Source organism: Neomonachus schauinslandi, chromosome X (assembly GCF_002201575.2).
Source record: "Neomonachus schauinslandi chromosome X, ASM220157v2, whole genome shotgun sequence".
In the NCBI taxonomy this organism is placed as follows: Eukaryota; Metazoa; Chordata; class Mammalia; order Carnivora; family Phocidae; genus Neomonachus; species Neomonachus schauinslandi.
The window spans coordinates 120777500-120790451 of NC_058419.1; positions in this window are offsets into that span (position 1 = coordinate 120777500).

Consider the following 12952-nt stretch of genomic DNA (forward strand, 5'->3'; position numbering starts at 1 on the left):
TTAACAAAAATATTCTGCTGCTGGGGCGCCTGGGTGGCTCAGTCGTTAAGCGTCTGCCTTCGGCTCAGGTCATGATCCCAGGGTCCTGGGATTAAGTCCCTCATCGGGCTCCCTGCTCAGCAGGAAGCCTGCTTCGCTTCTCCCTCTCCCACTCCCCCTACTTGTGTTCCCTCTCTCACTCTGTCTCTCTTTCTGTCAGATAAATAAATAAAATCTTTAAAAAAAACCAAAAACCAAAAAACTCTGCTGCTAAAACATCAGCAATCATAGGTTATCAGTTACTTTTTCAGAATATAGAATATCTGGTGTGCTTAACAGTGGCTGAATGGTTTAAGATGCTTGCCCTCCTATCCCAGTATGAACTCATTCGCATCCTTCAGTAAGTCATTCAGCAGCTTTGAGACTCGATGACCTAACTTTAAACTACCAGCAGTGACATCTACCACATCTCTAAGAAGTAGAATGCCCGGATGGTGGTGTCTGGGCTGGCTGGCAATGGGAATGGTTCTTCCCAGTGCAAGAGCTGCAGCCATATCTATAGAAGGGAAGGTTATGAGCAGTCTGGAATGCCACAACAGGAGTTCCAGACAACTAAATGCAGTGATAGAACAGACCAAACGTCCGTCTTCTGTTTATTATCACCAAGCACTAGCAATTCTATACAATGTCAGTGATAAAATATTCCACCTCTTGCGGTGGTTCTAGTCACTCCACACCCCCACCTTCACCATCACTGCTGGGAAGTTTAATGCCCTCTATAGGCATAAGAGGATTCCTTGTTCTTAGGCATTTGTGGAGACAGGGTTTGACCCAATGGAATGACAAATACCTAGATCTTGTAGAAGGTGGATCACTCCACATTCTTGCTGCTCATTCATGTTATATGCGAGGTCAGCTCCTTCTAGGCCTCCCAAGTTGTTGACCAAATGATAAAATCACCAGTCGCTCCTTAAGGTTTGCTCTTTTTTTTTTTTTTTTTTTGCCTGCAAGAAATATTCTATCCTCAGCAATATGATATGCTTGCTTATATAACCATTAACTTGCCTTATAATGATTGCCAAATCATTGCTTGTAACATGGATCTGCATGTTAGTTTTTCCTTATAAAGCTAGGTCATTGATCTTTCTATATTTTAGCTCTTGGCCATTTTGTTAGGGTCGTACCCTTGGAGATTAAATGAAATATTTCCAGTTGAGGAAGGGACAACAGTACACCTAAAATTTATTTAATTTGAAAAATAAATTTTAATTAACGTAGGGAAAATATTCATTAACCAGTGAAAAAAGTATCTATAAATTCAAAGATGTATGTATTTGTAACTGGAAATAGACTGCTGTCAAATTTTGGACATTGTGTTTGGGATTTATTTAAATGTTCTTTTTTGGTGAGAGGATTGGGGACTTTTAGCTTATAAAAATCTTATACATTAAGCACTCATGTCCATAATCAAAGATCTTTCTAGAGATCAAATTTGCACATGAACATTCCTGCCTACTTATTTTCAATACTGTTTTGAGTGTTCAGTAGAGACATACTCTGTCTTAAATTTATGGCAAAAAGATTCAAAATCATTTGAGAGTCTGGCTATACACATTCTACACTGGGTTTAATCTAAATGTGAGCAGAATAAAGCACAGTAGAAAAACCCTGACAAACTCTCTTCTTTTGTTCCATTTCCAGTGAGAACAATTATCCCATAGATTCACAGTTATAACTGCTCGGACATTATCAGTTGTTCAGCTGGGAGAACTCACCCTGCAAGGGCAAGTTACTTTGATAACATGAAGAAGACATTCTCACATGTTTAGAAAGAGAAACAGACACGGGTTACATAATGGGGGATAATTTGGACTAGGAAAGATGTGCTGAATGCTAAATGCTTTAGCTGTGTTGAGGGCACCTTAGAAGAAAAGATGAAGTAGTTATGTCTCATTATCTTTAAGTCAAATAGTAAAAGGTAGAATTTCAGGATTCTAAATTGTCATTATAGTTCATGCCAAAGCCACTGAGAACCTAAGAACAGTGCAATCGATTTCCCAGCAATCCTGCCATGAGCTGTTGAATGGGGCTCCAGTTTTGGGGCAGCTTTCTACCTGGTGATGCTTATGTTGTTGTGTTTGAGAGGGATGCTATTTAAAACACTGCCTACAAGGAATCCAGCTGTGCCTGGTCCCAGCTGGACAGACTGACTGGAACCATGATGAGAGCCATATGGGTTGGCTGTGAGCAGAGACTCTTCAACCATTTCCATGTTCAGTGGTGGGAGTGGTACTTGGTCTCTTCCCTTTCCTTGAACAAGAACAGAGAAGGAAAACACACACATTGCCCGGGAGCTAATGATCTACTAAATAAAGACTTGCCTGAGTTTTCTATTTAGGACTCTGTCTGTTTTGACCAAAAGTATTGGTAATGTGGAGGTAAGCTGAACTAGTTGTAAACAGTGCATGCTTTTCTGGGTGAGAGCATGTTTTAGGATCTGCGGGTGTCAAGTTTAACTTGAGATTCCCCCTTATAAAGTGTTAAGTGGCCACTTCATAGGGGGTATCGGAAGACAGAAAAAGGCTTGAGTTAGCTTGAGCAGGATATTCCCTGGGGCAGGGGGAGATTTGTGTGTCTGAGTTTGCTGTCCGTGGCAATTGAAGGTGGTGTAAGTGGGGGGGTCTGCCGAGTGGCAGATGATGTTTCTCCTAGGTGGTCATTGTTCAGGAACCCCTCAGGCGGCACTGAACAGTTCTGGGGGAGGCAAATTGAAAATACCCTGAGGTCTTTAGCACAACTTGTTAAACCAATGAAAATCTGCCCCAAAGAATAGTTTTAGGACCATAGTAGCTTATTTCTATAGACATGTGCCTTGCCTCAGCAGTCTCCTATAGCAGCGGTTAATTCTATTTCCAAGTAAATCCATTCCCTAGAACATTTCTGTAAGTGTGTTGCTCAGCACACTTACTACCCAGCAGTTTGCTTACCTAGAAAATGCCTTCTCACTCACCCTTGAGGGGAGTGCTGGCAACATAAATAACCCTCTTGGAAGCATTCATGCTTTCTGACTTTAGATGATTGAAGCATAAGGGACCAGCACAGCTGGGACAATCAATACCAGAAAAAAAAAAAGAAGACAAATGATATCTCCTAGCTTCTTTCCCTCCTGCCATTAAAATTTTTTTCTTTTGTGGTTTTTTTAGGTGCATTTTTATTAACTATATTTTATCAAAAAAAGTACATGTGTAAAAAAGCAAAATAAGACATTCAAAAGTAACCTAGAACCACCCTCCCCAGAAATTGTTAGCAGACTTAAAAGTGCTTTTTGAAATTATAAATGTGTATACAAGCAGAAATATGTGTATATATATGTGCATGTTGCTCCTGCAAATGGGGCATATCCTATGCACTCTTGTGTGAACAACCCTCATTTGTGAATATTCTGGTTGTGATGCATGTCGCCTTAGTAATAACCTGAGACAGAGCATGGTGAGATTTGCTTCCCTGTCTGCCGACCATGTACATACATACACACTTACCCTACACACAAGTCCGTGCACATACAGAATGCACACAAAGATATATCAACAAGTCAAGAGAATGTAAACTGCTACTTTTAATGAAGCCTTATCAGACACAAGATGGAAATGTCTGTGGCATATGCAAGAGGAAAGAGGTCTGTTCCCATGCCTAGAAAAGCAATATAAAATGAGTTGGACGAGCTAAACCATAGACAGAGGGCACAATTCCAGGATGGCAAGAACAATATGCAAAAGAGTGGTGTGGAAGGTCTTGGTAAATCCTTGGGGGGTGGGGAATCTCCCGAGACCTTTAGAAAGATTCACAGGGGAGAGTAGCCCCTTTCTGGCTCAGAGTTGGCTGAGGCGCGGGACAGACACACAAGAGCCTCCAGCACCAGCTGAGATGGATCACATCTGAGAATCCTGGGGCAGGGGGCAGCAGAGATGTTAGCCCTGCCAGGAAACTGCTGCACAATGTCTCAGCACTGTCCCTGAAGATCATGGAATGGATCTAGGAAGAAGCTTCCATTGTTTGCCAGCAGCTTTTGGAGACATGATCACACGCATGGGCAATGTGTGCCCATGCTGCAGTGAAAAGTAGAGGGGATCCAAGAAACACGCAGATTGCTCCCCGTTTCAGTGTTGCATTCCCACTAAATACCCCATTGCATTCCCACTAAATACCCTGTTTCAGTGTTGCATTCCCACCGAATCAGATGGCTCTTGACTTCTCTGATGCCCGAGATAACTGGAGTACCCTCAAAGATTAGGGCTGGGACTGGAAGATGGGGTGTAAGGGTGCCTTCTAAAGGAAGAGAAGTTGGGAAGGGAGCTGTGAGCAATGCAACTTGAACGGGACAGAGTGCTACCCACAAGGGTTGGCTTTAAACCAGAATATCTACAACATCTTGAAGTGAAGAGTAACTTTTCTGCCTCCTGTGTGCACCCATCTCAGCCATGGCTGCTGAATCTGGTCTACTGTTTCCAGTTTCTTGATGGTACTAGTAATGCTGCAATGAACTCAAGTGTGAGTGCTCAAGGAGGAGTTTACCTGTGAGATGAAATCAACAGCAGGATTGACATTTTCCCAGATTTTTCTCCAAAAGTATACAGATTTTTACTTTCACCGGTAGTGTATGAGAAAACCTGTTAATTCACAAGCCAGCCAACTGTGTGTGCAACTGTACATATTAATACTTCCAATCTGGACTTTGAAAATAAAATTCTACTTTTACGGGATATTTCTTTAATCAGAATTATGCTATCATTTCATGATTATAAGCCATTGCTGTTTTATGTGATCTGCCTATTCATATCTTTTGCTCATTGCTTTTGAGTTGTTGAATTTTTAAAATGGATTTGAAATCTTTATATAGTAAGGAAATTAGTCCCCTTTCTTTTGTTAGCATTACATATATTTTCTCCTTGTTTCTTCATTAAGCAGGGTACTGGATTGTGTGTGTGTGTGTGTGTGTGTGTGGTTTATTTGTTTGCTTGTTTGACATATTGGGGATGGTATATATATCCTGCCTTAAAGAGGGAGTTTTCATGAGGAATGGGAGGTGACTTTCATCCATTGCTCTTTCTTTTTAAAAAGATTTTATTTATTTGAGAGACAGTGCATGAGCAGGGAGGAGGGGCAGAAGGAAAGGGAGAAGCAGACTCCCCGCTGAGCAGGGAGCCCAAGTTGGGACTGGACCCCAGGACCCTGGGATCATGACCTGAGCGGAAGGCAGACGCTTAACCAACTGAGCCACCAGGTGCCCCATCCATTGCTCCTTCAATTCGCATGAAAAAATGGCCTTCTATTAAAATGGTAAATGATTCAATAGCTTTCCTTAAGTTACTTTTTTCCTTGGGGATGATGCTTTAGTTAATAAAATCACATCTGATTTCTGCAAATATTTTGCCGTTGTTTTTGTTTGCATTAACAAGTAGGATTACTTTTTTCTTTGTTTTACACTTATACCAACTTGATTAGAAATTTTTACCAATATTAATGCAGGCCTTTCAAAATAAGGAAGATTTTTATCTTGCTATATTGTGTCCCAATTTAAAGAGTTTAATCATCATATGTAATAAGTGGAGTTCCATAGGATAAACTCACAACTTACCTTTAGCTTTATTCCTTCATTTTACTAGGTTTATTCTTTCCTTTCCCCTGGATGAAATGCCGGCAAGACCAAAAGGTTTTTTGTTTATTCTTGTATAATACTATAACAACTCTAATATTAATTATTATTAATTTCTGGATGATGCTATCATTGATAGTAATTACTATTAATTAGTGAGTTAATGATTAATATTAATCAGGTATTAATATTAATACTACTATCATATTCAAATTCCTGTGTATTTAAATTTCAACAATGCTATGACTTACCTACATTGGACCAAGAGACCATACTTTTCTGTGATTCCAACCTCCCCCTTAGTTGTTACAACCACTTTCTACTCCTGTATACTTTTACTAATGTCAAGAGTTCAGTAATCATTCTGCCTTCCCTCTACAGAAACAAGAAAATACCTTTATCATTTTTAATTCTATCACCCACCACATGACACTTCATCATCCTAATTTGGAATTTTCTATTAGGCTTCCTCTATTTAAGAATACTGTAATATTAGGATTCCTCTATTTAAGAATACTGTAATAACATTTATACTTCTCAACTGTATCATCAATCATGTAATTTTAATTGTAAAGTTTTTGGTTTGATTGTGCACCACTGCTTCTTCCCTGTTCCTTCTCTCCCTAGTATCGTGTCTGTAGTCTTTACCATACAGGTTTTTGGAGAATTTGCTTGATTTTCTTTTCTTTAGCAATGACACATGGTTGGATTGAGTCCTGGGATAATCATTGGATTTTTTTCTTCTTTTTCATCCTCACCGAAAAAGATGGATTTCCCAGGTGTAGGAGGCGTTTAGAATTAGGATAAAACCTTAAAAACAAACCAAATACAGCTACCATGACTGACCCTTCCTAATTAAATAAACCTCTCTTAGTGACAGAACCAGCAACCTGGTTCGGAAAAGTATTTAAAGACAAAAGTCATCCCTGCTGAGAAGAGCACAGGTTTTGAGACAGTAAGAATTCTGTTTCAACTGTATAATATATTTTGGAATAGAGTTCATTTAGTCTTAAATTCCAGCAAATCATGATATGCATGGTATAGCTAAATCTTAAATTGTTTCTTCACTTGAATATAAGATCGCAACTCTAAGACCTAATCTTTTGTTTGGGTTGTAGCATTTAAAAATTGTGAACGGCTTGCCACCCTTTCAGATAAGAATTTTTTACATTTAGAAATCCAGATTTTCAGCTTTTCTTGAAAAACTGGAAAATCTGGTAATACTGGTCTTGTGTAGGCGGTACATATCATCTTGCTGACAGTGAGTAAAATATGCACGGCAGTGATCATAGAATTATCCCCTGGTGGTTCTTTACCCAGTGTACTACCCGGGGGCATTGAGCCTGTGAGGCCCGATTCTGCATGAGAAGGGTGGGTGCTCAGAGCCAACTGCGTCCCCAGCATCACCCTTTTGTGGTTTCTATTCTGAAAGGCTCTGCTGCCCCACAGTTTTTCCCTTTCTTTCTTGTTCTCCTTCATAAATATATAGCTACTTTAATACTTCTCCAAATGCATGCTGATTTTTTTTTATGAACAACACGGCAGTTAATGAAAATTCCTTTCTCCCAGTTCTTCAGACAAAAATCACAGAGTCCATCTTGATTGGCCTCCTTGACATTTAAGCAAAGATTTGAAGGAGCCTGCCCAGATACCTGCAGGAAGCCAGGAGGAAGGGAGTTTCACAATGCCCTCAGGGATATGCACGCTATATTTGAGGAGCAATAAGACATCCAGTATAGCGGGACTTGAGTGAGAAATAACCTCAAACCAAGGAGGTTTGTTGACGGAGTCACACTGTAATGCTGTTCCCTGTAATCATTTTTGTTGCATTTCTTTACATTATTATTTCTCTGATACCTGCCCCCACCCCCGCCAAGTACTTTTCATTGCATTCCAGGACTTCTCCCCAGTATATCTTTTTTTTTTTTTTTTGTGGTGGGAAAAAGAGCGTTCAGGCCCTGAAAAGTGTCCATTGCAACATGCTTCCCCCATATGAAACTTCTGTTGTTGAATCAGGTCTGGGTGGTGCACGATGGTTTTTCATATTAAAGATCTCTTCTTTCTTGGCATGAATTATGCAATATCTTAGGTAGTGTTGATGTTGTTTTTGGAAATGTTTTTGGTGAGGTTGGGTGGAGTCTGGAGCTGACAGCCAAGAAAGAATTCTTGAGACGTCTTTGGTATAAAATGGTGGTCTTATTAAAGCACAGGGACAGGACCCGTGAGGAGAAGTTGCTGCTGCCCCTGAATTGTGAGGGGTGACTGATTCTACACTTGGGAGTTAAGGTTAAGGAAAAAGGGAGGTTTTCAAAAGAACTTCCATATGCTAAAGAGGACCTAGAAGATTCTGCAGGCTTTGCCATTGTCAAGTTAAGATTGTTTTTCCCTCTAGGAAAGCATTAACAGTAAGACAGTTGGCAGTTCCCTTCTGGAAGTTAAGTTATTGATAAGAATGCTTTTTTCTTGTAAATCACTAAGACTTTTGAAACTGAGGGAGACTCGTCTTTAGGACTGTAATCTCTATAAATTAACCATTTGTTTTTCCTTCCCTTAGCTTTAGGGCAACCCAAGTGCCTGAGGGATGGCTCACAGATCCCACCTGGGGGGGAGGGAGGGTTGTGGAGTTTGCAGGGTATCAGCTTGTACTTTGTCCTCAGCTTGCTTTCTGCTCCCTCATAGATTTCTCACATAGAGTACATTGAGAAAAGCACACCCCCCCCCCGCCCCGCCCCCAACCACTCTCATCTGCTTACTTTTTGGAATAGTTTGAGAAGACTAGGTATCAACTCTTCCTTAAACGTTTGGTAAAATTCACCTGTGAAGCCATCTGGTCCTGGACTTTTGTTTGTTGGGAGTTTTTTGATTACTGTTTCAATTTCATTGCTGCTAATCAGTCTGTTCAAATTTCTTATTTCTTCCTGATTCAGATTTGGGAGGTTATGTGTTTCTAGGAATTTATCCATTTCTTCTAGGTTGTTTAATTTGTTGGCATATAATTTTTCATAATACTGTTCTATAATCCTTTATATTTCTGTGGTGTCATTTCTCCTCTTTCATTTCTGATTTTGCTTTTTTGAGTCCTCTCTTTTTTTTAATTTGATGAATCTGCGGAAGGGCTTATCAATTTTGTTGATCTTTTCAAGGATCTAGGTCCTGGTTTTATTGATGTGTTCTATTGGGCTTTTAGTTTCTATTTTGTTTATTTGTGCTCTGATCTTTATTATTTCCTTCCTTCTCTTTGTTTTGGGTTTTGTTTGATCTACTTTTCTAGCTTGTTTAGTTTGTTTGAGATTTTTCTTGCTTCTTGAGGTGGGCCTGTATTGTTCTAAAGTTTTTTTCTTAGAATAGCTTTTACTGCATCCCAAAGATTTTGGACCTTGTGTTTCCATTTTCGTTTGTTGATGTTTATTATTTCTTCCTTGATTTCTTGGTTGACCCATTTATTGTTTAGTAGCATGTTATTTAACCTCCATGTATTTGTGCTCTTTCCAGATTTTTTCTTGTGGTTAATTTTTAGTTTCATAGCATTGTGGTCAGAAATGATGCATAGCATGACTTTGATTTTTTTTTGAAGTTGTTGAGGTTTGTTTTGTAGCCTAATATGTGATCTATTCTGCAGAATGTTCTTTGTGCCCTTGAAAAAAATGTATATTCTGCTGTTTTAGGATGGAATGTTCTGAATATACCTGTTAGATCCATCTGGTCCAGTGCGTCATTCAAAGCCACTGTTTCCTTGTTGATTTTCTGTTTGGATGATCTATCCATTGATGTAAGTAGGGTATTAAAGTCCCCTACTGTTATTGTATTACTATCAATTACTTCCTTTCTGTTGTTATTAACTGCTCTATGTATTTGGGGGCTGCCATGTTGGGTGCATAAATACTTACAATTGTTATATCTTCCTGTTGAATTGTTACCTTTATGATCATGTAGCGTCCTACTCAGTCTCTTGTTACAGTCTTTTTTTTTTTTTTTAAGATTTTATTTACTTATTTGACAGAGAAAGAGAGCGGGGGAAGGGCAGAGGGAGAGGGAGAAGCAGGCTCCCTGCAGAGCAGGGAGTTCTATGTGATGTGGGGCTTGATCCCAGGACCCTGGGATCATGACCTGAGCAGACCATGACCTGAGCCACCCAGGAGCCCCATTACAGTCTTTGTTTTAAAGTCTTTTTGTCTGATATAAGTATTGCTATCCTGGCTTTCTTTTCACATTATCCCCTCACTTTCAATCTGCAGGTGTCTTTAGGTCTGAAATGAGTCTCTTGTAGGCAACATATAGATGGGTCTTGTTTTATTTTTTTATCCATTATGTCACCCTATGTCTTTTGATTGAAGTGTTTAGTCCATTTACACTCAAAGTAATTTTTGATAGATACGTACTTACTCGTTTCATGGTTGTTTTTGTAGTTCTTCTTTGTTCCTTTCTTCTCTTGCTCTCCTCTCATGGTTAGTTGGCTTTCTTTAGTGATATATGTAGATTCCTTTCAGAGAATCCATATTTAATTGAATTAATTTAATTGATTCTATTTAGTGTGTTAATGTGATTGAAGTGTCCATTTTCCTCTGCCTTTTTGGGGAAAGGGCTATGGGTTTTTTTTTTTTTTTTTAATCTTTTATTCTTATTTTGTTCCCATAGATTTGTGTGGTTCCATGTGGATGTGTTTGTCTTATCATTCATATAGCGGGGAATTTCATCATTTTATGTTAGCTCTTTGGAGAATTATGTCAAAAGAGGAAGAGAGACCAGGGTGGGGCCGTGGGACTTTTGACTTGCTTCCTCAGAACATTCCCTTCCAACACTTTTCCCTGAAGCATGGCTCCGTATACAGAAAAGCAGAAAGTTGCTCTCATTCTTCTTGCAAACTCCTGTGTCACAGGTAATTTCATATCTGTCTTCAACTGACCAAGGGCTGCCCTAGCAGAGCTGTGGCCATCCTTACTCCTCTGTCCCGCCGTTCTTCACTCCTCTATCTGGGCAGCTGCTTCCTGCACAGATGGGATGCTTGCATATTTGCTTGTTTATCACTATATCCCCTGCTACTCTGTGGTGTATGATGTGTCTTTATAAACAATCTGAACAGTGTATTCAAATCATAAATGGTGAAACACGGAGATCAAAGCAATGAGAGGGAAATGCACATTTGAAGGAGCCATCTGAACTGAAATATTTAAGTGGTCACATTCTTAAGTTCTGCCACACGGTTAGACTCCACTAACTATTCCTTGATCTCACTCACACAAAAAGAAAAAGTGAAAGGGGGGGAAAAGCTCTTTCCCTAATAGGAGTTATGGGTAAACTTTCCCTGGTAGGTATAGTGGACAAAATAAAAATTCACACTTCTTGTTGACCTTCCACTTCTGGTCCCAAGTTGACCTAGTTTCACATCTTACTATTTCTCTCTGTGGTGGATATGGCTGCCAGCATGGGCATAAGAATTCTAAGACCTCTCTGTGGGAGGAGTTTGGCTAGAAAAAACGATTTCAAGTGAAAATGGAGAAAATGAAGGTGGTGTTTGGAGGTAGAAGCAGTAGAAACATTCAGCAGTATGGCCTTCTTAGAACTGCAGATACAAGGAGACATAGGAGCACTGTGACTGTTTCAAGTCATATTTGGCATGATTCTGGTCTAACAGAGAAACATGTTAGAAATAATTTCTCCCCTTGTGTTTAAAGGAAAGGAGGGATGCATGAATGGGAAAGCAGTTCACAAATCCAGAATTATGACTGGACTAGTTAAGCCTAGTTAAGCCTCCTCCATGTGTCACTTTCTCCACGGTGCCAAAAACAAAACAAACAACAAACAAACAAACAAACAAACAAAAAAACCCAGTGAGATGCAATGAAATGTCCCTAAACAAGGTAATTGCAGAGAGATGGGGAAATGCCAAAGGTCTAGAAAAACTACAAATCTGTAAATAGTCTGTGGATAATTGTAGATTGCCTCCATTTGTGATAATAATTTTAGAGCTGTAAAGCAGTATCAACATGTAATTATTATTAGTGGCTGTATAGTTTCTAAAATTTTGCTGTTTAAAGTCAGTGAGTGGTTCTGAAATGCATACTTGCTTATATTGAGATTTGACCCATGTCAAATAACCTTCAGGAATGTATAATTGTAGCTCTCAACCAATTACACTTATACTGACCACTGGTCGGCAAATGGTCGATTGGAATTTTCTGGAGCCCCTCTGCCCAGGATCCTTGTCATTTTCCTGTCATTTGAACCCATAACTCCGCCCCCACTTTTGCCCCACCTTTACCTGGCTTTTTCCTGGAGTCTCTGAAGCCTCACCTACAAGTCACTTTCCTCCAGAAACAGAGCAGGGAAGACTAGGGAGGAAAAAAGGGAAGGAAAAGAAGAGGAGGTTGAAGCAATTTTCAGGTCAATGATGAAAGGAGTTAACACAGGGCGCCTGGGTGGCTCAGTTGGTTAAGCGACTGCCTTCGGCTCAGGTCATGATCCTGGAGTCCCCGGATCGAGTCCCGCGTCGGGCTCCCTGCTCGGCGGGGGGTCTCCTTCGTCCTCTGACCCTATCCCCTCTCATGTGTTCTCTCTCTCTCAAATAAATAAATAAAATCTTTAAAAAAAAAAAAAAGGAGTTAACACAAAGCATTGCTTCTCCATCTTTCCAGCAATGAGCTCAACAGTAAAACAAAGTAAACCTGCAAGCTTGGGGTGGGGAGGTGGGCTACTATGACCACTGATGAAAATGAGCTAAGACAACCAATCACATGTTCAAAATGTCAAGATTCTCCATGTCTTCTTTTAATTAAAAAAACTCATGCACATTTTCTCCTCTATGTCATAGTATTTTTACTGGAAAATGATATTTCACGATACTTTTCACCAGGAAATTTCTTGCCTATCTCTTGGTTATTGGTTAAAATACTATTACATTGAATTTATTGCTCATGAAATACTGGCTGAAATGACAGGAGCACTGGCTATCAGGGATAACATAAGGGCAGTTTCTTTTGTTAGTCTTGGTGTCACAGTATTTCCAGAAAGAAACATCATACTTGGTGTCACAGTATTTCCAGGAAGAAAGATCATGTAAATATGATATGCAAGTGATAACATTGACTTAATGCTTTCCCACCTGTCAGGGTAATCTCTGAGGAAAGAAGTGCAAATTTTCTAAAATGCCTGGAGGACACTGTGTGATATTTTTTAGGTCACATTGGAGAAGTTTTGGGGGAGTGTATTTGCTGAGAAATCAAGTCAGTTACACTATCCACTGAAAGGGCCAACTGGCTAGTGCCTTTTACTTACAGGCATACTCTTTAAAATCCTTTTCAGTAGAGATTGATGGATTTTTTT